The 27,734-nt window shown below is 42.1% G+C and overlaps 1 long non-coding RNA gene across 1 annotated transcript; it reads right to left on the reverse strand.

Annotated features, from left to right (window-relative positions):
• Positions 1 to 10,052: 10,052 nt before the first annotated feature.
• LOC104910098 lies at positions 10,053 to 17,840 on the reverse strand. Its single transcript, XR_792783.3, has 3 exons — positions 13,646 to 17,840; positions 12,870 to 12,934; positions 10,053 to 12,259 (listed from the first exon to the last, which is right to left on the reverse strand). It is a non-coding gene; the product is annotated as an uncharacterized LOC104910098 (long non-coding RNA).
• Positions 17,841 to 27,734: the final 9,894 nt, after the last annotated feature.

Raw genomic sequence — 27,734 nt, forward strand, 5'->3', positions numbered from 1 at the left:
CTGCCTCGGGGCAGCTTTTCTCTCTCATTCCCTCTTACTTTCCTCGTTTGGCTACTCTGTTCCTCCGGCGTTCTTTCTGTTTGACCCAGTTCCCTTTTCTCTCCAGCCTGCGGGCAGTCTCCATCTCGTCCTTGTTGCTCTGCAGTTCTCTACATCTTCGCAGGATGGGGATGGCAAGAAGTGAGATCTCTGACCGAGGAGCGCTTGAACTCGGTGTGCATCTTGCTCTGTAAGCAGCCCGAGGGGCTGAGTGCTGCACCACAGCACGCTCACAGCTGTGCCCTATGGAGCTGCACCCTTCCCTAATTTGCTCCGTGTGCATTTCAATACCACCTGGAATGATTAAACCCAAATCAGTCCCTAAAGCTTTACCCAAGCTGTGCTTTAGCTGCCTGCCTCTTTAAATGTACCTAAGGCCAAGCAGAGTCATTACGTGGTGGGGGTAAAACTCAGCTATCTGCGGCGATGCTTTGGCACGAATTCAGGAAGCCTTCCATGCTGGGAAGGGCTATTAAACAATGTCATCTGACCTCCTGCACATACAGAACATCGTGTTTAATTACTGGCCGTAGTACTCAGGGGTACAGAGAGATCTTAAACAAAAAAATCAGAATCAGGGCCCTCCAACCTTGCTTTGTTTTCCTACGTTAATTTGACATTTCAAAATAACTTGGCTGCTTTTCAAGTGCTGTCAGAAGTGCTGGTTTCCCTTTGAGGAGCGGTAACTTCTGATTTCAGGCAGTACATCAAGAGAAACCATCATTTCTCTTCCCAGCACAGAGCCGGCGAGTACTGAGAAGAGATGTTAGAGATTGCATAAGCCACTACTGAAGAAATCCTAACTGGCAGAAGATCCCAGGTCGCACAGCACGAGGGGGAGTCTGGGGGCAGAGGGCACAGCAGAGGGTGGACTCAGGAGGAGAGAGGGTGGGAAATGGAATGCTTTCGGACAGAGAAGCCTCTGCTGCACAACCCCTCCCAGAGCGGGAATAACAAAAATATTTCCCTCCTTCTCCTTTTGAAAAACCAAGCCATTCGATAAACAAAGACACAACTTTTACAAAGTAGAAATGGCAACAGTCACACCCAGCAGGGACTCCATTTTGCTCGGTGAATTCCCCCTCTTTTCCTGTTGTCTTGCAGATTAGGAAGGCACGGGATAAAGAGATCTTGTCAGGGATATTAATGGAGCCCTCCCTCCAGATAACTCCAGAGGCTCGGGTCCCAGCCCCTCTCACCACGAGGCAGCTCGCCGGGGAAATGTGCTCCCAAACAAGCTGATAGAGGCTATCTCAAGGTGGTGAGGACGGAGCAGGGTGCAACCACCCTTCCCAACTGTATAACCCCTGAGTGCCCTCACTCCAAGCTACCCTGCTAATGTTTCTGCTGGGATTTTATGCTGTGCAGTGATTTGTTCTGAAATAGAGACCTGACAGATCAATGAACAGCAGAATATGCTTGCTGTCTACAAAGCTTTCCCACTTCACTGATGTTTTGCTTTCTTCCTTCTCTGGCAGTTTTGCTGTATAAAGTGTTTTTGTTTCAGAGAGGATAGTGAGAGAAAGACAATGAAGGAGGTAAACAAATGCAGAGAAGAGATTTACAAAGACAGCACAGGGAAATTTTTTTCTGCTCCAGATGGGAGTTTTTAGTGCGCTGTGGCAGCATGTAGTGCCCAACCACTCCAGTATGCTGATAGGACTGCTTCCGTTATTTTGAGCCTATTTATATTCTGGAAGAACGTAAATAAATATAAAGCCAGCTATGATATGGAATGATGATTATTAGCAACAGCATCTCTAAGAGCTGCTTAGACTGGAGTTGTACTTAAAAATCAAATGTATGAGAACCAGCTGCAGATCTGCAAAATGTAGAAAGTCCTGCGAGGAACTAAAAATTTCCTTCTGATGTTGTCCTCTCACGTGGTTGTCACCTGCCCTGTTACACTCGCTGGATGCTTAGAACTGGAGACATGAATAGCTGAAGTTACAGAGACAATGCTCCCAGGCTGGAACTGCAAAGGATCTAAATTCTCAGTAACACAGTGTTATGCTGTGACTTCATCTATGCTGGAAAATCAAACATGTCTGGGCCAGATGGCATGGAACATCAATAACCATCCTATCAAATTCTATCATCACTAAAAAATGTCTGTATCTGAACACAGGAATGGTCCTCGATCATAATATCTTCTGAATTGTAACCTGGAGCTGCCTTGGAAAGCACTAATTGGGAAATGTAAAAACTGCTGGAGATTGTTTGGACAGTTTCGTTTATATTTGGAAACCTTCCTGGCCACTGTTTAAATTACTAGAGTGGACACTGTCTGAAACTATTTTTTCTCATCTTTCTAACTTATGTGATGGTCCCTCTTCTCTATATTATGTCCTTTCGATTACATGGCCAAGAGACTTAATTATCCCCTGATTTCTTACATACGAGATAGAAATGAGCTATTTTAGTGACTATCATATTCAACACAAAATTCATTAAACTGAACCCAGAATTCTTGATAGAAGCTCTGAGATTTTATCACCATGATCCTAGCGACTGATTAGACTCGTGTTCTACCTATTCCCTGACAGATCCTGGAAAATCACCCCTCTCCTCTGCAAAGGCAGTTCAGTCTTCCTATAGGAACTCTTGTTCTCTACGGCAGGCTGGCAAGCAAAAGTGAGACCAGTGAAAGAGAAGACTTTCTAACCAACAGCTCATGAGCTAGAAAGCCAGTGGACTAGAAGTGCTCCCCAGCAGCTAAGCCACTTCTTAGCACATTCATGCCTCTCCTAGGATATGAGCATTCAAAAGTAAAAGATACTTCATGATCCTATAAGATACAAGCACTAGATGGAGCAGCGGGCAAGCTTCTGTACTCTTTTAGTGCTCATATCCAATCCATGAAGTTACCAGATAGCCCACTCGGAATTTGAGCTGAGTTTTCTTAAGGCACCTGTTTAGGCTTCCAGACATTTTCCCACATGGAGAAAAAGTTACCTTATTGAAAGGGAAAAAAGCATATTGTTAGAAAACAGCATCATGATTCTAAAGGTAACTTGGAAGGAGAGAGAGGGCTGTTGTACACAGGTCACTCTGACAGTAACGTCTCCTATTTATTTCCTTGGAAGTGACAACAGATACAAAGAGCACAAAAATACTGCTTGATAGAGCAAATTTTCAACTACAAAACAGTGTTTTTCAACAGTGACCACCATGAACTATGGATTTTCACCAGCAATGAATAAGAGCCAGCATGCCATGCTCATAAAAATCTGCATGGCCATCCAGAACGTGGCTTGTCTTTCATGTCACTGTCACCACTGCTGAAATGCACAACCCACCACCTCACTGTGCTCACTTCCACTGCTTGGTCTCCATAACCATTCAGCAAGTATTGATGAATGTCAGTAGGTGCTATATTTTCTGCATGGAGGAATTCAGTGACACACCTTTGCTTCATTCACACTTCCATGTCAGATGCCATTTTCTCAGTTTGCCCTTCTGCTGCCATCTGTCGCACAGCAGTAAAATGTGATGGAATGTTGGTGGGAAGGTTCAACCTCTACTGCCACACCACCAACATCCACCTCTGATGTTGTGGGCCAACGTAATAAAATAGGGAGCATTACTTTCAGAGCAACCCTCATATATACCTTTTAATCATTTGAGAATGCCACTGTGAAATTCACTTTTCTTTAACAAACAAACGATAGAAATGGATAGGAGATATTTCCAACCCTTCCCTTAACAAAAACAATCTCTGTCAGCCAACAGCTAGTGCTTAGCTTATCAATCCCTCCACTGTGCCTTGCTCTGTCACCTCAGTTCCCTGTTCTGGCTTCTCAAATGAACACCCTTTGGAGCTGATTGAATAATCTACTTTCCACTTCAAGGCATCGAATAAATGTGGGAGAAAAAAAACAAACAAAAAAAACCCATGTGAGTTGAATACGGAATTATTCAATTTAGCTTCAAGACCATCTATTTTAAACCTCATTGTGAAAACGAAAGGGGGTCACTTTTAAAATGAAAAGTGAAACCAGATTGTTTCAGAAGTGACACTTTGAGGTCTTACCCTTTCTTGCTTTTTCCACTCCAGGCTATTTATCAAAGTCTGCAGTACCCAAAGTTGCCAATTTCATGGCAAATGACTTTAATTTTCCAGAAACTGCAAGTGTCCCTTGCCAGATTACTAAGGAAATAACCATAGAATATAAAATGATTACTTGAGAGCTATCTGAAGAATTATTCATGTCAGCAGATATATAACTATATGCAAACATTTATATAATCAGAAAGCTGATGGCAACCCCAAATTCTTCTCCTAATTTTTTCCTCGCTCTTTTCTAACATGCTTCCTAAATTTGTCCAATGATTTGCACAGAATCCATCAGTCTGACTTCTTGCATACTCCTAAGACAGGAGGAACAAATTACAGCTTGGTTAGGACTCAAAAACAAAAGTTTCATTTACTCATGTAAAGCTGTTAGTTAATGGAATTTCAAGCATCAACTGTCTAATGAGTGTTGTCTGACTGCAAAAACAATTTATTTTGCATTTTATGACCCAATGTAGCATCACACTGCATCTCTCACCAACCCTGACTTCATCTCTCAGGAGATCTGACAATGACTTTTACTGCAAGGAAGAAGGAAGACCCCACAGCAGTAATTACAGCCTTATTCAGCTCATTCCCCATCTTGCCTTGACCCTTGCAGTCCCTGGTAACAACAGCAGCAGAAGTGATGCACAGGCAGCACACTGTGGTTAGACAGCTCAATCTCACCTCATCTAGCACAGCTGCCATGGACAGTCACTGAGGAGGACAGACTTCAGGACACAGGAGACTGACAGTCTCTTTTTGGTGGTGTCCAGTGACAGGACAAGGGGCAATGGGCACAAACTAGAACACAGGAGGTTCCACCTGAACATGAGGAAGAGCTTTACTTTGAGGGTGACAGAGCACTGGAACAGGTTGCCCAGAGAGGTTGTAGAGTCTCCTTTTATGGAGATACTCAAGCCTGGACACTTTCCTGTGCAGGCTTCTATAGGGAATCTGCTTTAGCTGGGGGTTGGACTTGATGAGGTCCCTTCCAACCCCTATGATTCTGTCATTTTGTGACTTATTAGTGCCTAAAGCTGGCCCTGATCCAAGGGTGATGGCAGTGTGTGTTAACACATGCAATATACCTATGTTAAAACCTGGCTAGGAATGGCTTGAATATAAGCAAATTAATACAAACATCACACCTTAAATCCTACTACAGACAAATGCAAAAAAGGCACAACTGAAGTGAGCCAAAAGCATTTGACACTGGAAGGAAATCCCACACAAGAGTGTTTAGTTTCACAGAAAAAGACCTCAAGTTGTACAAATCTGAATGATAGCGTTGATCAAGAATGAGAATGTCATGGTCACATCATGGGGAAAAATACCTTGCAAGTGGCAATAAACATTGATAGTGTTATTGGGAATAATTACCCTGAGTCATTATTGATATCATTCTAAAGAAGAGAGCAATATAGAATGTCAGCAGAGAAAAGTTTTAAGTTTGTTACTTTATTAATAAAGATTTACACAGTTCCTTATTAACAATTATTTCTACTTACATAGAGGCTTTTGTTAAAGTCTCTCTACAGGAATACCCAATAGATTTTCTGAAGGGAACCTCTCACATATTGAGGACATGCAAAGCAGATATAAAATCACTTTCACCTGAATTTCCATTGGTTGTACAGGAGACAAATCCTATTTCCATGACATAACTGCTCTGCAAAGTTGCATAGCCAGGTGGAAATAGGACTATGCCAACACAGTGACTATGCACACCACATTCAGTGGTTGCTTATCATACACATCATTGTAGTGTACTCCCATTTCAAATGGCAATTGCTCTAAATTATGATAATGTACTTTAACTGAAGCTCTTCTATATGGAAGACAAGGTTAACATTTCTTGAACTTGAAAGTCATGCACTTTTTTTGCAACGTGTTATTTCACTTAGTGGAATAACAAAGAGTAGAAGCAGAAACAGACTGCTTGCACTTTTTGGCATCCTTTGTAATGCTGTCATCAAAGTGATGTTGTGGCAAGATATAGCTCAAGCACATCACCAAGCTTTGAATCATTCTATGCTATTATTTGAAAGTTTCCATGAAGCCCGAGAGACTGTTAAGTTACTGAATGTTAATTTTGGAAATGCAGTATTTCCAATAATGTCTTCACAAAAGACTGAAATTTTGTTTGCTCCTCTTCCTCCTCCTCCTCCTCCTTTTTCTCCTCAAGCAATAATAAAACCAAAGTACAAAATCCCTATGTAACAGCAGATGAAAGAGAACCATGAGATAGTATAAAGCACTACTGAACAATGAAAAAAGGACAACCTGTATTAAAAGTTTAGATTCAGTGCATCCCAAAAGAATGTACTAATATACGTTAGCTGGGGGTTGGACTTGATGAGGTCCCTTCCAACCCCTATGATTCTGTCATTTTGTGACTTATTTATCAGTGCCTAAAGCTGGCCCTGATCCAAGGGTGATGGCAGTGTGTGTTAACCCCATGGGTTAATCTCCCATTAGCATGAAATATAACTCATTTTCACGTTTTACGATGGCCATCTACTCAATGGAGTCAAAGTGATTTCGGTGGTTGCTGTCAGCTCCGTCCTATGATTGCCAGGAGGCAGCAGTCCTTTTCTCCCAAAGGGCTGTGATGTGTGCAGAGCAGGAGGATTTCAGCTATGCTCCTCTTTTCTTCTTCTTTCTTTTCTTTTTTTTTTTCTTTCTTTTTTAACTGTGCTTTGCTTAGGGAGAGCATAACAGCTCTTTTATTTTTGTGATCCTGCCAGAAGGCTGTGAGGCTGGAGAATGCAGGCTGAAGCTCTGTCAGCTTGTTCCTAGCAACACGTATACTCTGCATTTCATATTAGCCAGTTTAATATGATTATGGGACTTTGTTTTCTCATTACTGAAGTACATTTTTTATTTATGAAGAGGGGCACAGGTATTGCTGTTTTGCCTAGATGCTTTTTTGAAACTTTCTTTAACATCTAAAGCTTCTTTTTTCTGGCAACGAACTTGTTCTCTAACAACAACGGGCTGGGAGTTTTGATAGATCCATTTAGCCTTTTGAGAAACAACTAAATTCTGTGGGTTAACTTGTCTCCTTTTACCATCTAAGGAATATTGGCAAGCTGCAACCATTTCCCTCTGTTGGCCCTTGAAATGATTCTTCATGCTTTTGTCACATAATTAAAATTAGATTATTGCAACTCCCTGCTGGCTGGCCTTAGAGCTTTGTAAACATTCCAGCTGGCCCATAGGTTCGTAGTGAAAGGGATGCACTAAGCATATTCTTTCTTTGTCCTCTTTTCTCTCATCTGTGTTGAAATCACTGCAGTTGCTAACTGCCAGCAGAATGTATTTGGTTATTGCTTTCTAAGGGCAGCGAACATAATGTCAGAGACATTATGTGCCAAAGTCTCTCCAAGCTTTGCTTGAAACAGTCTGGATGCAAGAGCTTTCAATCTATTTTCTCTTCGTCGGTGAGGTCTTTTTCTGCTGAAAAAAAGAAGGCAAAGAAGAGGGAGGGAACAGAGGAGCACAGGCTCCCTTAATGCCACATTCAAAAGGAAAATGCGTACAGCTCTACATGATTTCAAAACCAGGGACTGCCTTTCATTGATTTGTATGTAAACACCATGAACATTATGCAGTTACTTCTTCTCCTGTGACAAAATAACTCCTTTTCCTCTCAAAAGATTGAAGACATTTTGCAATAACAGCATCTCCCACTACTGCTAGGCTTTCTGAGTTCAGGAGGCTGCTTCCCTGGCTGACTTCTTTTTATGTCACATTTGTTTATGGACCATTACTCCCACATTCACATCCAACCAGTTCTGTCCTATAAATCTTGTATGTAACATTGTGATTGTGTGAGATTTGCTTGATGAGCTTGTATGGATTATTGAATTAAAGTTCTCAAGAGCCTGAATGACTAATTGTTGAGGAGAGAGAACAATGCAGGGATAATAGCGCTTTAAAAGTAAGTAACACTGATGGCATAGTTTGTGTTTGGACATGATTGCTCATCTGTCACATGTACGGATCACCTCTTAGTGTTCCCTGGTTCATGGGCCCATAACCTCTCACCTCTGTAATCAGCTAGTGAATAAGCACTTATTTTTCTGAAAGTGAATTATAACGGTGAAGAAGCACAAACAGGCAGTAAAGCTGGCTGTATTGAATTCTTCGTTACTATTGGAGCCCCATCACTTTCACTGAGCCAAGGGTACGTTTGTTAAGATTGAGTTTTAGCATGGTCTTGGCCAGCCAGTGTTATGAAACAGTGACTATGGATGCAGAACCACAGTGTAAGACTGTAAAGTACGATGTGACTTTATTTGTGCTTCACGTTGTCACTCGCATTAATTGTAGAATCATAGAACCATTACAGCTGGAAAGAACACTAAAATAATCTAGTCCAACCATAAACCATCCACGATATATGTTCCAGCATAGTCACCTCTCTGCCCAGTCGTTTTTTCTATAGTTTTGCTGCCTAGCCCTTTGGGCACCAATGTTTGGTTGTAAAGCTCTGTTACCAGCCAGGGTCTTGATTTTAAATCCCGTGGGCACATTTCCAGATAGGCTGCTCCCCCATCTAGCTGAAGGCAGGAGAGCTGCAGGTCTTTGGCAGCTCTGCAAATCAAGACTGCAGCTCCTAGAAGTCTGAGAACACAGTTGATTCTCACACTCAGTTCCTGCCATGGTGCAGTTTGTGACTGCTGGCAGTCACAGCATAACATAAGCTTGGTTTCTCCTTTCCCTTGTCCCACTGGGGCTTTTGCTAACATAAATACGTTACCGTGTGTAAGCAAGTGCTCGGCGCTGCAGTTAATGCAGAGAACAGATCTCCTGTGACAGAGACTGTATTTGCAGTGCCCTGCTGCCTTCCCAGGGCAAACATCTCTGCTGGGGACTGGCTGCTCTGCACTGCTGGCACACCGCTGCCTCCAAGCAGGGCTGGTGCCAGTCTCCCGACAGCCCTAAGTACCGCAGCCAAGGCACCATGTATCAGGGCTGTGCATGTGTCAAGGACAGGTTTCCCAGCCTGAAATGTCAAAGCAACTGTTTTTCCCTCAGGAGGTGCACTTGTCTCTATGGTGAAGAAAATGTATTATCACAAGTGTTGCCTTTCAGCTCAGAGCTGGCTACAGACTAAACAGGCACCGAATCCAGCAAAGCCTCAGCATCTCTCTCAGCAGAAACAACTCAGATCTTCAGACTTTTTCTTCCAAGAACCAGCCTGCTTCCAAAAGGAGCGAGCTGAACGGTGACCAGTGCAGCCCTCCCCTCCAAACGTCACATGATAATTGCTTGGAAAGCAACACTTAACATTTTTTCTACCAAGAACAACTCTCAAACCTGGCATCCTTGTTAGCCATTTTCAGACATTTTCTGGTCATGACCCTGTTTCAATTTGAGACTCCAATTCTGATGAGCCCTTGACCCCACATATGGGCGTGGATAAATGGCTCCTAACTGGGCTCTGTACTTTGCTCCTAACTTTACAGGCCCCATGCAGAGATGTGACCCCTGGTTTCAGACCCAGGGATGTGGAGTACTTCAGCTTGCTCCAGCAATTGCTGGAGCTCATGGAGGAATGTGTAGCAATGTTGCTTCTGCTGGAGGCATGAGAGTATGCTGAAACTCAGCTCCTGACCAGACAGCAATTTCATTCTGGGCACAGCTGTGGACTCCAATTGAGTTAGGTGCTGCTGCAAGCTGAAGGAGCCAAGACCTGTGATGTTTTTAACAGTTAAAGCAATGTTACAGAAACACAGGTTTCTGGAATATAAAACAAAAAGTTAAGTAGAAGGAGGTGGATAATTTACTACTGGACTAAAATGCACAGGAAGAAAAACTCTAGTTAATTTTCACAAGCAATTTCACATTAGTTCTCCTGTGTGGCTTTGATCATGTTTCTCTCTTTCAAAGTAACAGGAGGGAGGATGGTGTGGGCTCTTTTGTTTCCTTTTTTTTTTAATTAGGACATCTGGGCGGTGACCCAGCCGAAGCCTCACATCCCTAAAAGAAGTCTGTCTGACCATAACTCCATAACTTGCATATTCCAGTTTTCATTCACAGGCAAAGACTTATCTATTGTCCAAGTCTTTTTACTCTCTCCTAATCCAAATACAAATTCTAACTTAACTTAAAATAGACAGAAACTTAAAATGTCAGAAACACTTGACGTGACCTGCATGCCTTTCAACAAGTGATAATCAAATTTCCTTGCCATACTAAGGTTAAGCAGGACGTATTTCTTTTTAAAAAAACAAAATAAAACAAAACAAAACAACCTCCATATCATGTTGAATTTGTGAAACACAATGGAAGTTTTTATTTTATGTAAAGGAATTAAAAAGGAGTAAGAGCAGTTAAGAGCACATCTGCTGAATATGGGATGAAAGTAGGAGGCACACTTCTTTGTGAAACAGCATACATGCAGTGTTAGTGAAAATTAAAGAGCGGGGGGGGATTATTTTTCTGCTTTTTTCTCTTTATTTATTGTGTAAATTCAGTTTCCCCTGTATAAATATTTAACTTCTCTCTTTCCCTTTGAAAATCAAACAGCAGCAGGGATAAAAAAGCAAAGAATGCAATTGTAAAATTGGCATTACAGTGGATTTGTGCAGGTTTGGGGTCTGTTTTAGTGCATTTGTTATGAAATTACAAAAGTTCCTTACAATTTACTAGAAAGGAATAACACAGTTCCAAAAGGAAACTACAGACAGAGAAGATTGTGCTTTTCGAAGAAAGCAGTGATAATGCAGCAATGTTCTGCAGAAAAAGGAGAGAAGATAAAGGTGTAAAGGAAGAGAAGTTATTCCAGTCACTTTTGGCACAGGCTTCCTCTGGAAATGTTTGTCCCAGCAATATAAACAAATAGGCTCATGCAGTCTGTGGTTAAAATTATCAATGTCTCACTGGCTTGTGATCCAGACTAAGCAGGGCATTAAAAAATCCAAAGGAGCACAGCATCTTCTATTCCTGAAGAGACAGAAAAGGTACACTGACATAACAGTTTCCAACAGCTGTCATAACACTGTGCATGGGGCTATGCTTTAGCTGACGGACAACAGCCTCTTGCACACAGGGCACAGGAGCCATGCTTCATGGAGCTGCATGTTTCCAGGTTCAGCTCTGGTTTCTCTGTACAGTACACTGCAGCTTAATCCCTCTGAGATTGCCCGGGTCCTCCTGTGAGGGGTCTCCAGCATGTCCTTTTCTGGCTTTTCCCAGGCGGAGAAATGCCACTCCTTTTCTCCTTCATTTGATTGTATCTGGCTTTTCTTCTGGCACAAAAAGGCCCTCCTCACTCAGAGGTGTGATGAGATGGGGAAGAGAGGACTTTTCCTTTTCACATCAGTTGCCTTATTTGGGGGTGTAAAAGTTCCAAATCTCTGATAAATACGGCACCACAACAAAAACAGCTAGTTGTCATGGCATCACTGCTCTTAAGACACAAACTTGGGTTAAAAACATCTTATTTATTTGAACCTCTTACTTAACTGAACAAAGTTTGATGCAACTGTTACTCAGAGAAAAACTATTGTGAGGACTGCAGAGTGGAAAAGCTCAAAATTATCAAATGAACATCCTAGAAAGATTCTTGCTGTGCGAGATGCTGCTGTGCATGTTTCTATGAGACAGGAGATGGAACAGGAAGGAGACAGAACAAGACTCCTTTCCTATTCCTTGCCCCAGCTCCAGGGAGACTGCTGGTCCTCTCTGAAAAGGTCCTCTGTGGAAAAGGAATCCTGCTGCCCTTCCCAAAACACTTCTACATGGAAAAATGAAGAGAAGTTGCTCACAGACACTTACAAAAAGGAAAGCAGACAGCAGGCCTCTGGAGCTGATGGATATTCCAAAATAAATGATGCAGGAGGAGATCTTGGTCCTGTCAAGCAGTTGCATGGGCCTACCAGCTTCAGGAGGGGCATTTTGTCCCAGAAACTTCTCTGATCAAGTCTTGCCTTGCAGGGAGAGATAAGGGCCCCATGGCTTAAATTTTTCTATGGGAAGTTTGCTGATACTATCTGAAGACGTCTTAGCTGTTTCCAATGGATTCCTATTGCAGGTGATAGAGGAAATTCTGAAGATCAGGTCTCTTGACTCCCCTCTGTGTATGCAGTTTGAGGGACCTCAAGCCTGGGTCTCCATCAGTCTAAGAAAATATCAAAGACCGGGTAATTTCTGGGTGGAAAAAATGAGAACCGTACCTCAGGGTGCATTAAAACCAACGAACCAAATAACAACAACAAAAACAGCACTTTTTTTTTTTTTTTGTAGAGATACCGCCTGGATTCTCACTCTTAGATAAAAATCAATTTGCAATGCTAAAGCCACACTTAGAAAAAACAACAGCAAAGAAAACTAGAAAAGGTGTCAAATGTCAGATAGAAAGTATGGTCTGAAAAAATGGAAGAGGAGTATGGATGAAGATGATGTAAGAGTGTTAACGAAACATCCAGTTTTCTCATTGTCTTTGCAGATGGCATTTTGCATCATTATCATTTTTAAGATGCTTCTGGACTTTTCCCTCTCTGTTCTCCCAGTTTCAGCTGTTCCTTGCTATCCTGACACTGGACAACAGGCTAATGCCCCCTGACATGCCAAATGCGGAGCAACCCATTTGCATAGGCCATGCTCTACTGGAGGGGATGAAAGCTCTGAAAAGCAGCAGGAATAGTAATTCCCTTAACCTTTTCCTCTTGCCTCTCTCCCCTAAAGTGACAGTGTGATTGTGTTTGCAAAGCAGAATTAACACCTGGGACAACACAGAGTCAATGGATGTGGAACTCACATTCTACGCAAATGATGCTGAGCGGCTGAAAGACTTGTCTGTGATGAAGTTTTCAAGACAATTTCCTAGAGAAGGGACCAGAAATGTTGGTGATTATACACACTGCATGCTCGATTTACCCACTCCCAGAAAAAACGTCTGATTTAGACCATTATAAATTGCACGTTTCAACAATTTCACTGGTACCAGTATACACAACAGTAAGGAAGCAAGGACAACCCACAGAGGCTGAGTATTAGTGAAGAGAAGATGAATCCACCAAAGGTGTACATACCTATATTTTCCGTAACGCTCACAGCAACTTCTGAGCAACTGACCACTCTTAGTATGACTAACGATGCAACTACTTACTTTCACCAGTCTTTGAAAATTAATCAAAACACAACACACTGTTTAAAACAGAAATGCTCGCTAATCTGCTGTCAGTTGCAGCAACCTATTTCAGCGTCTATGTGAGTTTAAGCACACATGCAGCCACGTTGAATGCAGTATAACACTGAAAGCTGTGCGCTCACACCAACTCCTCTGTTGAAGTAGGGCCTCCATCTGTCTGTATAAAGTTGCACAAAGCCTGCGCAACTTCACTTTGAAGCTATTAGTTTTGGCCCTACAGGAAGCTATTTATAAATATCTGAATTAATTAAGTCAGCTCTGTACAGCAGAAAAAGGAATCAACTTAATATGGTCACCATGGCAACAAATATTTCCTGGATGTAGTTTTGCTGCTGATCAGCAATGGCCTCCCCACATTCCTTATGATGGCAAAAGTTGTTGACCTTTTTAGCTTGTATTGAACGTCTTCCTTCAGAGTAAGATAAACTTGAAGTCTGAGTATTTTAGACAAAGATTCCTCTCCAGTAACGTCTCACCGGGATCCACAATTGGATTCTTCTTCTTCTTGCCCCCTCATATTCCTGACTAGTGTGCTGAGAGTCTCTGGGATACTGAGCGAATCCGTAGATGCTGACTGCTTTTTGTTATTAAAGTGACCCCTCCACCACTGACTGAGCACGGCTGGAAAAATGACGGCAGAGAACAACCTGTTGTTTTCAACAGACAGTCTTGGCTGACCCTTGTGTCCACACCAGGCAAAAATAGAAAATAAAAGGTGCTGACGCTTTGCCAGCCCCATCTGCAAAACACACTCCTGGCCATGTCAATCACACCAGTGAGACTCTACGTGCAGTACACAGTAGAAATGTCCAAGTCATGTCTATGCCTTGTTGCTGAATTTGCCAAATGAATCCACAACCTCCTCACAGCTTTGTGAAGGCCGTGCTTTGTGGACTGGGAGTCTTTGGTGGGCAGTGGATACCTCCAAGGACTTCAAGAGCTCTTCTGCACTTGTGTGGAGCTCAGAGATATCGAGTGGATGTGTGAGCTTCTTTTCTTTTTGTCTTTTTCATTTCTTTTCTTGAGTAGATTAAACCAAATATTAAATAAGCTTTCAAACAAACACCAGTCTTGCACACTGCCAAATGAGATGGTATGTACAGGACAGATGTATGATTCCAATCTGCTTTTACTTTCCTGTTTTCAGAAACAGGGGCCTCAAATGTGTGTGGTCAGAACATGTGTCTGTCCATGTATTTTTTTCCCTCCTCTTAATCACTAGAAATCTATTTTATTCAGTGTTAACCAAATGTAGCAAAGGAGGTATGGTTTCACTGTTAAATTTCATGAAAATAGGTCACTGGTAGAGAACAAAGATCCTTTCCATGTCCTTACTGTTAGGAAAGCTAGATTGCTCTCTTTTTGCAAGAATCCACATCAGAGCTGGAAACCAAAAAGTGCACACGCTTGTGATTGCCTCAGCTGTGTGAGAAGCTTCAGCAGCAATGGGCACCTTTTTAAGTCACTGTTATCAGACGGCTGGAAGCTATACTGTTCACACGACCAAAGTGATGGCAGAGCAAAACAGAGAAGCTGGAAGAAGGGAAATCCATGATTAGTCTCTGATTTGCAAATTCACAGCATTCATTTTGAGCTTTGTGGGTTTTCTTTGTAGTTTTTTTTTTTTTACATCTATTGGAAGAAACTCAAGTTAGCAAAGTAGCTATTGAGATAAGGCATTTAGAAAATCCGGAACAAAACGAAAGAGCTGCCATGACTACCTTCTAATCTTCAGCTTTCAAGCCCCTCCTGGCCCAAGTCACCTTCTGAGGATAGCAAAGAAAACATGTGACCTCTCAGCCACATGCACCCCATGGCAGCAGGACCCACTGCACCAGCTGCTGCTGGTTCCTGAGATTACAGCTAGGCTTCTTGCGTTGTATTTATTAGTACAGTCTTTAAAAAGCCAGTATTTCTAGTAAAATTAAAGGCTACCAGACCTCTTAAAGAAATATCTCGCTTCCCTGTGTGAGTAAAAGATTCATACAAATCTGAAGTCTTTCAAGGTTGAATAGCTTAGCATGACAGGGAACTGAGAGCGTACGCCCAGCCCCAGTGTGGCTGTTTGTTAATGAGTTACAGCTACACTGTGGTGTTATCTGATGTTTTGCTTCCTAATGTACGTTTAAAAAAGAATAATGGAAGTGTAAATAAATGCAAAGGAATCCTGGGGACAGAAGAGGATCTATGAGGAATTCATTCAATGAAAAATACAAGCATATTGCTTCATATTATGTTGTTGACTGTGTATATAAGTTAATTCTTCCATGTCTCATTTGCCTAACAGCATGGAAACTGCCAGCATTTTAAGAGCTGCTATCAGGTAACTTGCAATGACATTAGCCAGACCATACAAACAGTGAACAGGCTCTAGTGACTGTGTTTTTGAACCTGATCCTATGAGATGCTTTTTCTCCACATAGCCTTTTAGATGGCTAGACACAAACGGACTCCCAGACCTCTGTACTGAGAGCAGCTATGCAGTGTACTGCAAGGAGAGAGCTCTGAGAAGTGTCAACTGGCTGGGACTGATCTGACATTTCAGTTTATCCCTTGCCAGTGCAGGGGACTCTTTCCCTGCATTAATCTTTTTATGCTTTTCTGTCAAATCTCAATTAGCCAGGTGAGAAAACTGCTGCATAGTACCTAGCTTTAACTTTCAGGACTGTTTTCCTGACACTTCCAGGGTCACAGCATCATGGAGGAACTCAACACAAGAGCTCCCTGTGCAACACGCTAACACAAAACAGTCACAGCAAGAGAAAGACAGAGTGGATCTGAATGACAGAAATACTCTGACTTCTCAAACACACTTATGCATGTACTTAACTCATTACAAGGAATTCCTTTATTTTCTAGGGGCCCAGAAGACGCATATCAGATAGACTGGCAGCACAGACAAAAGCACTAAAACTTACATAAGACATTTTTACAGAACAGGGATCTGAACCAGGTGCCCCTAAGAACAGAATCACTACTTCTACCACACGCCCATGCATCCTTTCAAAAACATTTCCTCCTTGTATATAAGAATATGAAAATATTTTCCTATCCCCTTGAATATCATCCCAACTTTAAACAATTCCTCTCACTCTCCAGTATTTCACATGAACTTCTAATCTGGATTGCATTTAGCTTTTTCAAGCTAGCTTTCTCCCATCCCCACTTTAATAAAAGCCGATTAACACGCTTGAGAGACAAACAAGAACAAAAATCTCCCTTTCCCTCTGAAGTATGGCATTCATGAAGATATCATGAATAAGTAAACATTATCTCGTGTTCTGTTTCTTTTGTCTAGCTTATTGGTGTTGAGAAAGCTTCTTCTTCATTTATTTATGTTGGTATTTTATTTCCTTCCTGAGTTTCAAAGATGAACAGAGAAAAATAAATACCACAGAAATAGTTGATAGGCTGAAACAACCATGTGCTTTCTTCCCAGGGAAGTAAAAAAAAAGTTTTAATACTAAGTTTTTGTGGTCTTGGTATTTCATTTAATACAACTCCTAATATGGAATGTATGACAATCTATGTATGACAATAGCTAGCAAGCCAGAGCATCAAAATCCTGTTTTCCGATGTGCAGGATTCCAATTTCTTCTCTTAATATTGATTCAGTGATATTGGATTCTAGATTCCTAAATTACTGTTGTGCTTAGAACTGGGGCAATTTTGTCTAGAGCAAGCCTATTCTAATGACAGAATGTGTACAGACCAGCAGCTAGTCAGTTCTGCACAATCCTCACCAAGGTCCCAGATAACACTCCTGCATTTCTTACTTTCTTTCAAATTCCCTAGAGATGCTGCAACACAACATACCAGCAGGACCCAAAGTCTGTGAGATTGGGTCAACTGGTGGATTAATTCTTGCTTACCTGACCTTGCTTAACTCTTTAGCAGATCTTGGTAAAATGTTCAAATTTCAGAAAAATTATTGCTCAGACTGATTTTAAAAAGTGTTGATTTGGTAAACCTCACAGCAAATGAATAGACTTTGACAAAAGCTAACTGGGTAGATTAGATGCTGTAGGGCGGAAGAGACAGCCTACAGAAAATCCAAGCATTGTACCTGAACCCTATAAGCAATAAGCAGAACATCTAACTTGTTTCGTGTTGGCAGAGTCTGTTTTTCAAATTCATGAAAATTCCTCAGTGGAATTAAATCCAACTTGATCCCTGTGCATGGCTAACCAAAAGGCAACGTGTTAGCTTTTCTGCAGCACTAACTTAGCACGCTCACAGCTGTAGCATCTTAGCAAAGGTCCTTTCCAGAGGGGAAAATGGAAGCATTAGAACATGACACGTTTTCCGTGTCCTACTTCATAACCTCACACCTTAGATGAACTGTGAAAGTTAAGACTAAGGGTCTAACAGCACAAGCCAGCCAAACAGTACTATTTTTATCCTCATGACAAAGTCAGAAGGGTTTTCTCCTTCTTGTTAAAGACAAAAGCCATGCATTTTCCGAATGAAGGCAATAAAGGCTACAAGAATGCTTAAAAACCGCACATAAACTTTTTTGGTTGCAGAAATGAAGATGTAGATGCTACGTTGACAAAGTGTAACTTGCTTGAATTTCCACTGATAAACAGAGCGAACCAACCAAAAAAAAAAAAAAATCCAATCTACTGTGCATTTTGAAGCTGTAACCTGCAGGTTAAACAGAATTTTTTGACAAAACTGACTTTCAGCTTAGTAGGATGAATACAGAAAGCAATGGCAATTGCAGCACTCCTCCCTCCTGAGTCACTTCTGTGAAGACTTGACAGGAAGATGGGCGGAGGAGAGCCGTGTGCTGCAAGTGTCACCTTACCAGCACCGTGTGCTGCAGAGATCCTGACCTTCTGGGGGAGAATGAAGAAAATCACCATGGTTCTTCTCAGCAGGAAGCTCGTTCCACTTTGGGGCTCTGGCCAAATGCTAACATAGCTAAATCTACCTACCAAAATGAAATAAGAAACAATATTTTTTTCAATCCCAGCCAGAAAAATAATATCTCTGAACAAGAGAAGATAATCTGCTCTGACAGTCCTCGAAGGAGAGGAATGCTGTGTCACAGTGCAGAACTAGCTGTACCACACGCAGTGCAGGCCAGTCAATCCCCGTGAGATCCTTCTGGAACGGAGGCACCAAACTGCTGTCTTGTGTCACTGCTTTTTTTTAACAAATGACGTCTAATCCAAAAAGCAGAGCCACCTAAAAGCTATTGTTGGCTCGGCACTATTTTTAGTTGAAGAAACCAAGCCTGCAAAGTAGACTGAATGGTAAAAAGCTTGGGCTAAAAATACCTGATGGCAAGATTTGATACCTTTGGATCAGAAAACACAGCTGAGGTAGTAAGAACAGTTGTGTATTCCCACAGCACAACTCTCCGGCTCAGTAGTGACAAGGCTGTCAATATGCTGTTTGTCCTGAGAAGGCAGCATGCAAGTGGGATGCCCAGTGGGTGAAGTTCCTGTGCCCTCCCAGACTCTCTTCCAGCACTTGCAAAGCTTTAGTTTGAGTGTCTGAATCAGAATATAAGGGATTCTTACATTCAGGCGAAGAAAACAGAGCACAGATTTGTTGCCTCCCTTCTTCCTCCATGTTTCTCCACACCCCAGATGCCTTCAAAGGGAAGTGGAGGACAGTTCAATGGAGCAGCTCATCCTTCTCTTTTTCTCTCTTTGTGCTGGGATTAGCAGGTATATCCCTGGGCAAGGACAGAGGAACACTAAAATCCTGCTTTTCCTCTTAATGTGACATAGGCAAAGGCACATTTTGGACCTCTGCTCTGATTGTCTCAGTGGTTAGATGAAAGTTGCCTGCAAGCTTGGTTTCCCCAGGACAAGCAGTGCAAGAGGAACTAAGTCCTTTTAAAAAAGAAGTGTTGGACTGAACTTCACAAATGAGGATGTGGTATCTGCAGGCCATAAATTAGAGCCTTTCAGCTCTCTGACAGGAATGTGCAAGTCATTTCTCTGGAGGGCTGAGAGTGCATGAACCACACAGAAGTTGATTCCTGGATCCAGAGCTGCAATACTGAGATGTTCACGTGACAGGTAATTAGTTGCTCACTAAGAACTTGCCCCAGAAGCAAATTCCTCCAACATGGCTAAGAACTGAAGGGAATAAAGTCTGTTTGAATGACCTTTTCTCTGTATTTCTCTCCACCTATCCACTTTCCTCTTTCCTTTCTCTACCTATCACCTTTTCTTTTTCTTTTCTACTATCCTATCAATATATGTGCACTGCTTTCTGTCTGTTTAATCCCTTGTAATAGTAACTAACTAGGGTTTAATGGCTTCTGTCTTTCATCAGAATCCCAGTATTTGTGTTTCTTTTTTTTCTTGCTTATCTTGACTGAAGTCTAGATTCAACGTGATGTAACTGGGTTTTGTTTCACTGCCCTTAGCAGAGATACACCAATTTGGACTGGCACAGAATTTTTTCACAGTGATATTCCTTTACTAAGACTTTTTGTTTTGTGTATGAAATACAAGCAAGCAATGAGTTATATGGGTCTATCAGTTCAGGCTACATGTGTATGGCTTAGCAGGCAGCTCTGACCACTTGTTCTTCCATGAAATAACAAGATGAGGGGGGTATGAGACATTTTAAAGATGTGCAGGAGTTGGATAGAGAGGGTTGTGCTTCTTACAGAGTCATGTTATGCCAAGCAAAATTCAGTATGGTTTTGTAAACTTGTTAGATACTTTCTAGATACCTGTCCTCAGCAGGACAAGGAGAAATGTTTTTAAGTTGAGGGAGGGAAGATTTAGGTTGGTTGTCAGGGGGAAATTCTTTACCATGAGAGTGATGAGGTGCTGGAACAGGCTGCCCAGAGAGGTTGTGGATGCCCTGTCCATCCCTGGAGGTATTCAAAGCCAGGTTGGTTGGGGCCCTGGGCAGCCTGGTCTAGTACTGAATGGGGAGGTTGTTGGCTCTGCCTGTGGCAGGGGGTTGGAGATCCGTGGTCCTTGAGGTCCCTTCCAACCCAGACCATTCTGTGATTCTGTCTCATAGCTGCCTGTGGCCAGGACAAATAAATCTAGTGTTTAACATTTCTACTTCCAAGCTTCAGCTAGTCTGCAAATCTACATTTATTCCTTCCCCTAATGTTGACATTATTAATTATTGTTCTCCTGACACTACTTGTTCATATGGCAAGTGTGAGAGCTTCCTTCCATTCATAGAGCATATGACCATCATAGGACAACTTCAGAACTTGCTCTAGCAAGCTGAGCAGCACTATTCAGTATGGCATTCATGCTTTGGTATTCATAAGCCTTGCCATGTGTTCCCCTACCACCAGCATGTGCTTGCAGAACCCTTTATGGATGCATTCAACATTCTGCGTACAGTTATCATTCACCCCTGCTTCACCTGACATACCTATTACTTTCTTATATACAGGCAATATGTCTTTCATACACAGTTTCACAAGCTTTGAATTTTGTTTGCTGAATCAATGAAATTTTGTGTCAGCTCTTCCACTGCCCTTGAAAGGGAAGAACAACCACATCAGATTGAAAACTATCCTTGGTGCTCTACATTTGGTGATAAAACTGGGAGTAGTGAGGTTTACGGTAGACAAAGATCATGCTAATTAGTGTTCAGATATTATAGAGAAAGAGACTTTGGAAAACAGTGAGATTAATTGGTTTCGGGAAAAAAAAAATCCTATGGTGAAATCTGTTCTAACAGGCATACTGCCAGGAGAGACATAGTAGGAGCTTTACCAATTAAGATTTTTCTAACAGAAATTGACAATTCAAGAAGTAATCATAGATAAGGCCTATACATCAGTGAGAATGAGAAGATGATGAGGATGTTGAGGTTTCTAAGTTTCTCAAGAACATAAGAGTGCACTGTCTACTACTTTACGGTATGCTTCCCAGATGCAGTCAAACATTGCCCAAGCCACTGAGCAGAGACACGCTGCTCCTCTCTGTAACAGAATGTGGTTGGTGGATTAGAAGACAAAGCCATGTCTGATGTTATTAGCTGAATGCTTTCACAGAGCTATGGCATTATGGAACTTCAGCAGAAATGTCTCACTGTCCAAACTGATCGTCCTTGTTACTTTAACAGAAAAATAATTACTTTTCAGCCCTACTCAAAACCCATGGAGTTTTAGGCACTAAGCATTCTAGTAATAGCAGTAGCAAATCAGTGTGTGTATATGTATATATATAAATATACGGAGAAATTTTGGAATTTCACTTGGCTGTGTTTACTTCACGATGTACTGAATGTTCTGACGACCTTTCTTATTTACTGAAAAAAGCGCCAGCAAGAATGAATGGCGTGCAATATAATCAGGGGTCTTTGTTATTTTCAGAAACCTAATGAATGAACACATGACATCCACCGCTTTTTGACATGACAGGCATATGGTGTTCATAAATAAATAAAAAGCCTGATGATACAGTTAGGTTGATACCACCGAGTGGTAACATTTGGTAAGCTGGCAAGTTGTCTACTCTATCTTACCTTGACAACAAAAACACAAAATATCTGAGTAAAAACAATTAATTGTAACTGATAGCTTTTACAGTTTCCTCCAATGAAGTCACATTACTAGGTTCCAAAAGAAACACTAGACTGCTCTTTAATGTATAGCTTCAGATATACTTACAATAACAATTAAAATTATTAGGGAGGGATTTTTCAGCTGCAATAGCAGTCAGCAACAATATCTATATGCCTGGTAGAGATTCACAGCAGTATCAAAGAGTGAAGCAGAACCAAGGTGCCTATATTTTACTTACACTCAAAACTGAGATCCTGAAAATGCCAGAATAGCCACCTAATGGACAGGTACTGCTCTTGGGTTTTATAACAGTGGTGCTTACTGAAATATGATTGAGCCAGGTTCAGTTTTCAAACCTCTCTATGATCTACAGATCCCAGTTTCTCATCTCTCCCAGGAATGCTCTACATAGATCTGTCTCTCCACATTCTCACTGCTTGCTTGAAAAATCACACTTTCACCAATAGCATCACTACTGCAAAATCTGGAGGATATAGGAATACATGTATTTCTTCCACACTTGCATTTCAAAGCTACAACCTGATCCCTAGCCGTGAGTCATCCCAGTGGCCCATCCACAAATATAAAATACAAATTATTACAAGCAATTGAGATAATAACTATGGTGTAGCTGCCTACAGACCTCACTGCAGCAAACCAGATGCAGTACAGTCCTTGTCTTTAAATCTTCAAACCCACTAGTCTGACTGCAAACTTAGTCATACATCCAGTGTAGTCAGGTAAACACCAATCAACCAACAGGTAACCCTGGAGTCATCCTCATCTCAGAATTCATCCAACTTCATCAGTTTCCTGTGATACCTACAGGTTCCACAGGACATCTTCAGGCTTCACTGTGCTGAACCCTGACCTATAGCAAAAAGATACAAGGCCTGATCAGGCCAGAACATATATGAGATTGATGTCCTCTCAGTAAGGATTGACCCTTCTGGAGTGTTTGTGGTCAGCTCCCTTGGATTAAGGCTACCTTAACATTTGGGGTTAGGGTACAGTTTAGGAAAGAAGCATACATTGTATGCCTGAACAAAGTAGTATTCAGATGGTCTTGAATGTATTTCCAGATGGTTGAGGTCACTTCTCTTTGGGAAGCATGGAGTTAAACTGATAATTAAGATTGAGAAAGAGTTGAAAATATTTTACTTTCTGATAGCTGCTTAAATAAGATATAGGCTGGTACGGTAATGCCAAATCAGCCTTAATTTGGTCACAGGATAGTAAAGATCACCATTGTGAGAGTCAGAGGGCTGTGTTTGTTTTTCATAGGGTATGCAAAAATACAGGCTCACGTTGACAATACTGAATACACGAGAGTCAGCTGCAGCACCTCTCTGGGATTTAGGCTAGAATTCCTGAGGTATCCAAAGGCTGGAAATGTTCACCCTACATTATGTCAAGACCATCAAAGTAGGAAGAGGTTTAATGCTGGCAGAGCTGAAAGGATAAAAACTGTTTTGGGGGGTTACCCCTCAATAGTAGGGGTTCTCCTCTTGTGTTTATCTTAGTGATGTGGTCGGGCTAAAGGAAATAATCATTGGGAGTACTGTATATATTTCTGAATTTCACTGGAATTGTCATCTGTTAATGGCCAGGGACATCTCTCCTTGTTTTAGAAAAGAGAATCTGTTAATATGCTGAAGTAATATGAAAATTGTTTAGGAACATCTTAAGGCTACATTAAGTGCTTAGTATTAGGAAAAGCTAAGGTTTGAGTGAGAACTATATGGAGAATTGTGTGACCATCTTAATCTTTGAGGAAATATCAAAGAAGAAAAGGGATGGTATCAGAGAGGTTGCACACGATACTCACAACAGTCACCTCTTAAATTAAACTGTGGCTAGCTAGAAGATTGGTATTAGGATGTGAGAGAAATGAGATGATAGAATTATGGTTCTAGGAATACTGGGTTTGGCAAAAGATGTGGTGTCATTGATAGTCAGTTCAAGGTTAGGAAAAGAAGGGCAGGGACTGCTGGTATTAAACGTGAAGCCTGCAGGAGCCATTGAGTAGAATGAGGTTTAGTACACAAGAAAATGTAATGGGTGACAATTTGGGTTCGGATGATTGTGCTCACTCTCCTGAGTCAAGGCTAGTATTAGGATTAAGAACTGGTGTTGGAACGCTGAGTTTATTTCTGAATTCTGTGGGAACTATATACTCAGTTGACAGCTGTTTCCTGAGAGGACGAGGCTGAATGGAACAGGTGATAGCTACTTTCTAAGACACAAAGGGTTGAAGATCTGCTGTCATTTCTCCTTCCTGCAGGGGCCACCAAAACTCAATCCTGACCAAGCCTAGAGTTCGCTGTCTGCCACAGAAGTATCTTAAACACCAGTGAGCACCACTCTTGATTTTGATCCAGATAAGTTTATTAGCGCTTCCTGCCCAGAACTCTTTATCTCAAAATTGTAGTTAGGTCTGTCACTTCTGCCCAGACAAAACTACTCATACCCTAAACATTCCTGGAAGTAGTTGAGCACCATGGCTCTTCCAAAGGGTGACATGAAAGCCATTCCCAGTTCACCTTAACCCAAATTGAGCACTGGATCCCATGGCTCCAACCCCTTGTTAGTGACCATATTAATCCCATGGATCCAGCAACAAATGAAGTTATTCTGCCCTTGGCTTCTCAAATTCTCTGAACTGAACTCAACACACAGAACAAAGAAATAACCCTGTTGTTTGTCCAGACAAATTTGTGCTTTTCTGTCCTGATCGACAGAAGGCCTCGGCTCAGTCTTCACAGGCTTATGGCATCCACTGCAACAAGCTCAGATTGGCAGCCCTTGTGAACTCCAAGCAGGATTGAGGTAGGTGACAGAATTCAAGAATGGGGGAAAGTTAGACCTACTGTGCAAAAAGGAAGCAGAGGTTGAAGAGCTAGTTCTATGCTGGCTGGGAAAGAACTCCTGCACAGGCTGTATGGGTTTAGGAAAGGATCGCTGTGCTTTAGATAAACAGACCAAGAATGAGAATGGGAAAATGAAGATAACTAGCCTAGGATTTAACCTATGATTAAGATGAAAGAAGAGATGCAGCTTTTGGAGAAGATAGATGGATGAATTAGAAGAGGTGACGGAGTAGAAAAAGCTGGCAGTACTAGTTGGGAAAATGCTTAAAAAAGGTCTGCTCAACTATATTTTAAACTCATGATTAAAACCATTACAGGACAGAATGAGGTGAAAATATATTTCTGGTTCATGTAGGGTCTGTATGTCTGTAGCATGATGGTAGTGTTGTAGCGCAAGTTAGGTCTATTGCTGTGAGAGTTACCTTTCCTTGAAGTTGAAGGCTACGATTGCTTGGAATCACATGTGTACCTTAGGAGAGAAGGACCTGAAAAGGCTTGTTCATTGCAGGAACTCACAAGGGCTGCAAAAGCAGTAAGAAGAGTGGAGGCATCAGAGGGAATTAAGCTGTGTTTTTTCCTTAAGAAATGCTTCCTGGACCTCAAGTTAATTATGTCACTGTGGCTGTGTTTGATTTGTGACAGACGGACTCAGACTAGGGCCAGCTGATGAATCATGTCTAAACATAAGAATTTTGCCCTTTATTGGGATATAGATATGGAAAATTAAGTTTTGTTTCTGGATCCTGGAAGACCAGCTGTTTTGGACTCAGTCAGCCAAAATCACCAGTCTTCCACTCGGGCTCAGTTTTGTGTTGGGCTGTGGATACAGCTTGAAACTGATGAGATAGATCAGCTCCATCTGTTGCCGCAGGCTTTATAGGCTAGAAGGCTGGGAAGAGGAGTGCTGCCTTTGCAGATGCAACACACTTAAGATTGTGGGAAGGAAAGAATTTCTTGAGTGACTGCAGCTAGAAGTAAGGACAGATTTCTTAGCTGTACAGCAGGCAGTTGCAGGTTTGGAGAGAGAACCCGAGCAAACAGGATAGGAAGAGGATTCATTTGCTGAAGTGAGATCCAAGATTAAAGATATCAAAGCAGTGTGACTGTTCTGTTTATGCCTGAAGTCTGTAAGTCCGCAGGTCTGGTATGTGCACTGACAATATGAAGGCATTGCTCAGTTACAGTAAACAAACTGAATTTGTTACTGGATCTCAGAGGCCAATTAAGCCGAAAATTTGTTTCCAAAAACCCCTCTATTGGATCAGATCTGATGACAGGTTCGAGGTTTTAAGGAAGCTTTGTACCGAAGATCTACTAGCATTAGGTGGCTATAGAGGGCTGACAATATTTGGCGGATGGATGATGTAGTTAGCTGTAAGAAATCACACTACAGCAATCAAAAGTTGATGGGCAAGAGAATAAAGATAAAAGTCTGGTGTCTGGGATGAAAGAGGCAAATTCCTTAATACAGCTGCAATTACTTCTGGGATAGCCAAACATTACTTTTCTGGCCTTAATGCAAGAATCCATGACTACATGGACTACAATGATTACAAAACTAGGCTAATTCTCCATTCCTGCAGACATCACAAGACAAGCAGGAGTGTTGGGCACAGAATGGGACAGGGAATGCTATGGTAGGTTTTAGGTAAAGTTCATCCTTTTGGTCCTCAAAGGGGCGAGAAGTTTACATTTCTCCTAAGCAGTGTGCTGTAGTGCTCTATGGTGCGCTGACACCTTGAGTAGGAATACTACGTAAGTTCAGGTCACTGGGCCAGAGCTTAAGGTGACAATTAACCATCAGAGCAGAATTGGCTGTGTTGTGTTTAACAGAGGGTTCCAGACCACTCTAAGAAGTATGCTGGGAGATGTCTCGGGGCAGAGTTAATGGCTTTACTGGATTCAGGCCAAGGTTAATGCCTTGTCATCACAGGTAGTGAAAAGCAACATTTATGTCTGGATCAAGAATCACAAAATGGTTGAAGTGACAAAGGGCCCTCTGGGTCCACTTGGTCTAGCAGTCAGAGCAGGGTACCCAAACCCATGTCCAGGATGAGACTCCAAAACTTGTCTGGACATTCTCTGCCAGTGCTCCATTTCCCACACAGCACAGAAGTTCTGCCTGGTGTTCAGAGGGAACCTCCTGTGCTCAACTGCCTCTTGTCCTGGCACTGGGCATCACTGAAAACAGCCTGGCCCCGTCTTCATCACATCCTCCCTTTAGGTATTTAGACACTGAAGGGATACCTCCTGAGCCTCCTCTTCTCCAGGCTATAAAGTCGTCTCTCTGTCTTTCATCTCTCAGGATCCTGCTAGGTTTCCTGAGCTTAAATCTCAGTTAGTTCTAACATAATATCACAGATTGTTTAATCTGCAGAATCTAAAGAATGGTGTGGGGTTTGGGGTTAGTTTTAGTGACAGCACAGCCTGGTTCTGCACATTCTAGGCCATTAGAACAGGTACAATGACTGCTGAAGAAAATCAGGCAGGGCCAATATTAGATACGGGGCAAGCTGGGCCTAAGACTAGGATTGATGTCATTATGGGTAACATTTGGTACTAGAGGGACTGAAAAGTTCTTGAAAGTTATTTCTGGATGCATCGCTCCTATTTGTTAAGGAGAGGGGACTTCACAGGAAAGACAAAAGCACAAGGAGAAAGAGGCACTAGCGCTTATCAAGGCGTTGTGACCACAAGGGTATGGTTCAGAAGTCTATACACATGTGCACATATGTTTCTCCAATCTGTAACCTTCCTCCCATCCTTCCTGTCTCCCTGTGAGCCTCCCTGCCCCCCGGCTCCCACAGCCCTCCGTGTCCTTTCTTTTGTTCTGCAGCATCCTTCTCAGCGCAGCACAGGGCCGAGGCAGCAAGAGGAGAGAAAGAGTAGGGAAGCAGCTTAACCAATTGCTTTGGCCCTGCGTGCAGAACAATAACAACCACCAGCCCCACAATAACAGTAGTAATGGAAATGCTGCCGGGCCCCGGCTCTTCCAGCTTGGGGTGTAAGGCAGGTGACGCTGCTGGGGGTCACCGCCGGCGTTTGGGTTGGGATGTAAGCATCCGGGGGCTGCCGGCTCGCAGCGGTGAC

The sequence above is a fragment of the Meleagris gallopavo genome, chromosome 3, assembly GCF_000146605.3.
Source record: "Meleagris gallopavo isolate NT-WF06-2002-E0010 breed Aviagen turkey brand Nicholas breeding stock chromosome 3, Turkey_5.1, whole genome shotgun sequence".
Taxonomy (NCBI): domain Eukaryota; kingdom Metazoa; phylum Chordata; class Aves; order Galliformes; family Phasianidae; genus Meleagris; species Meleagris gallopavo.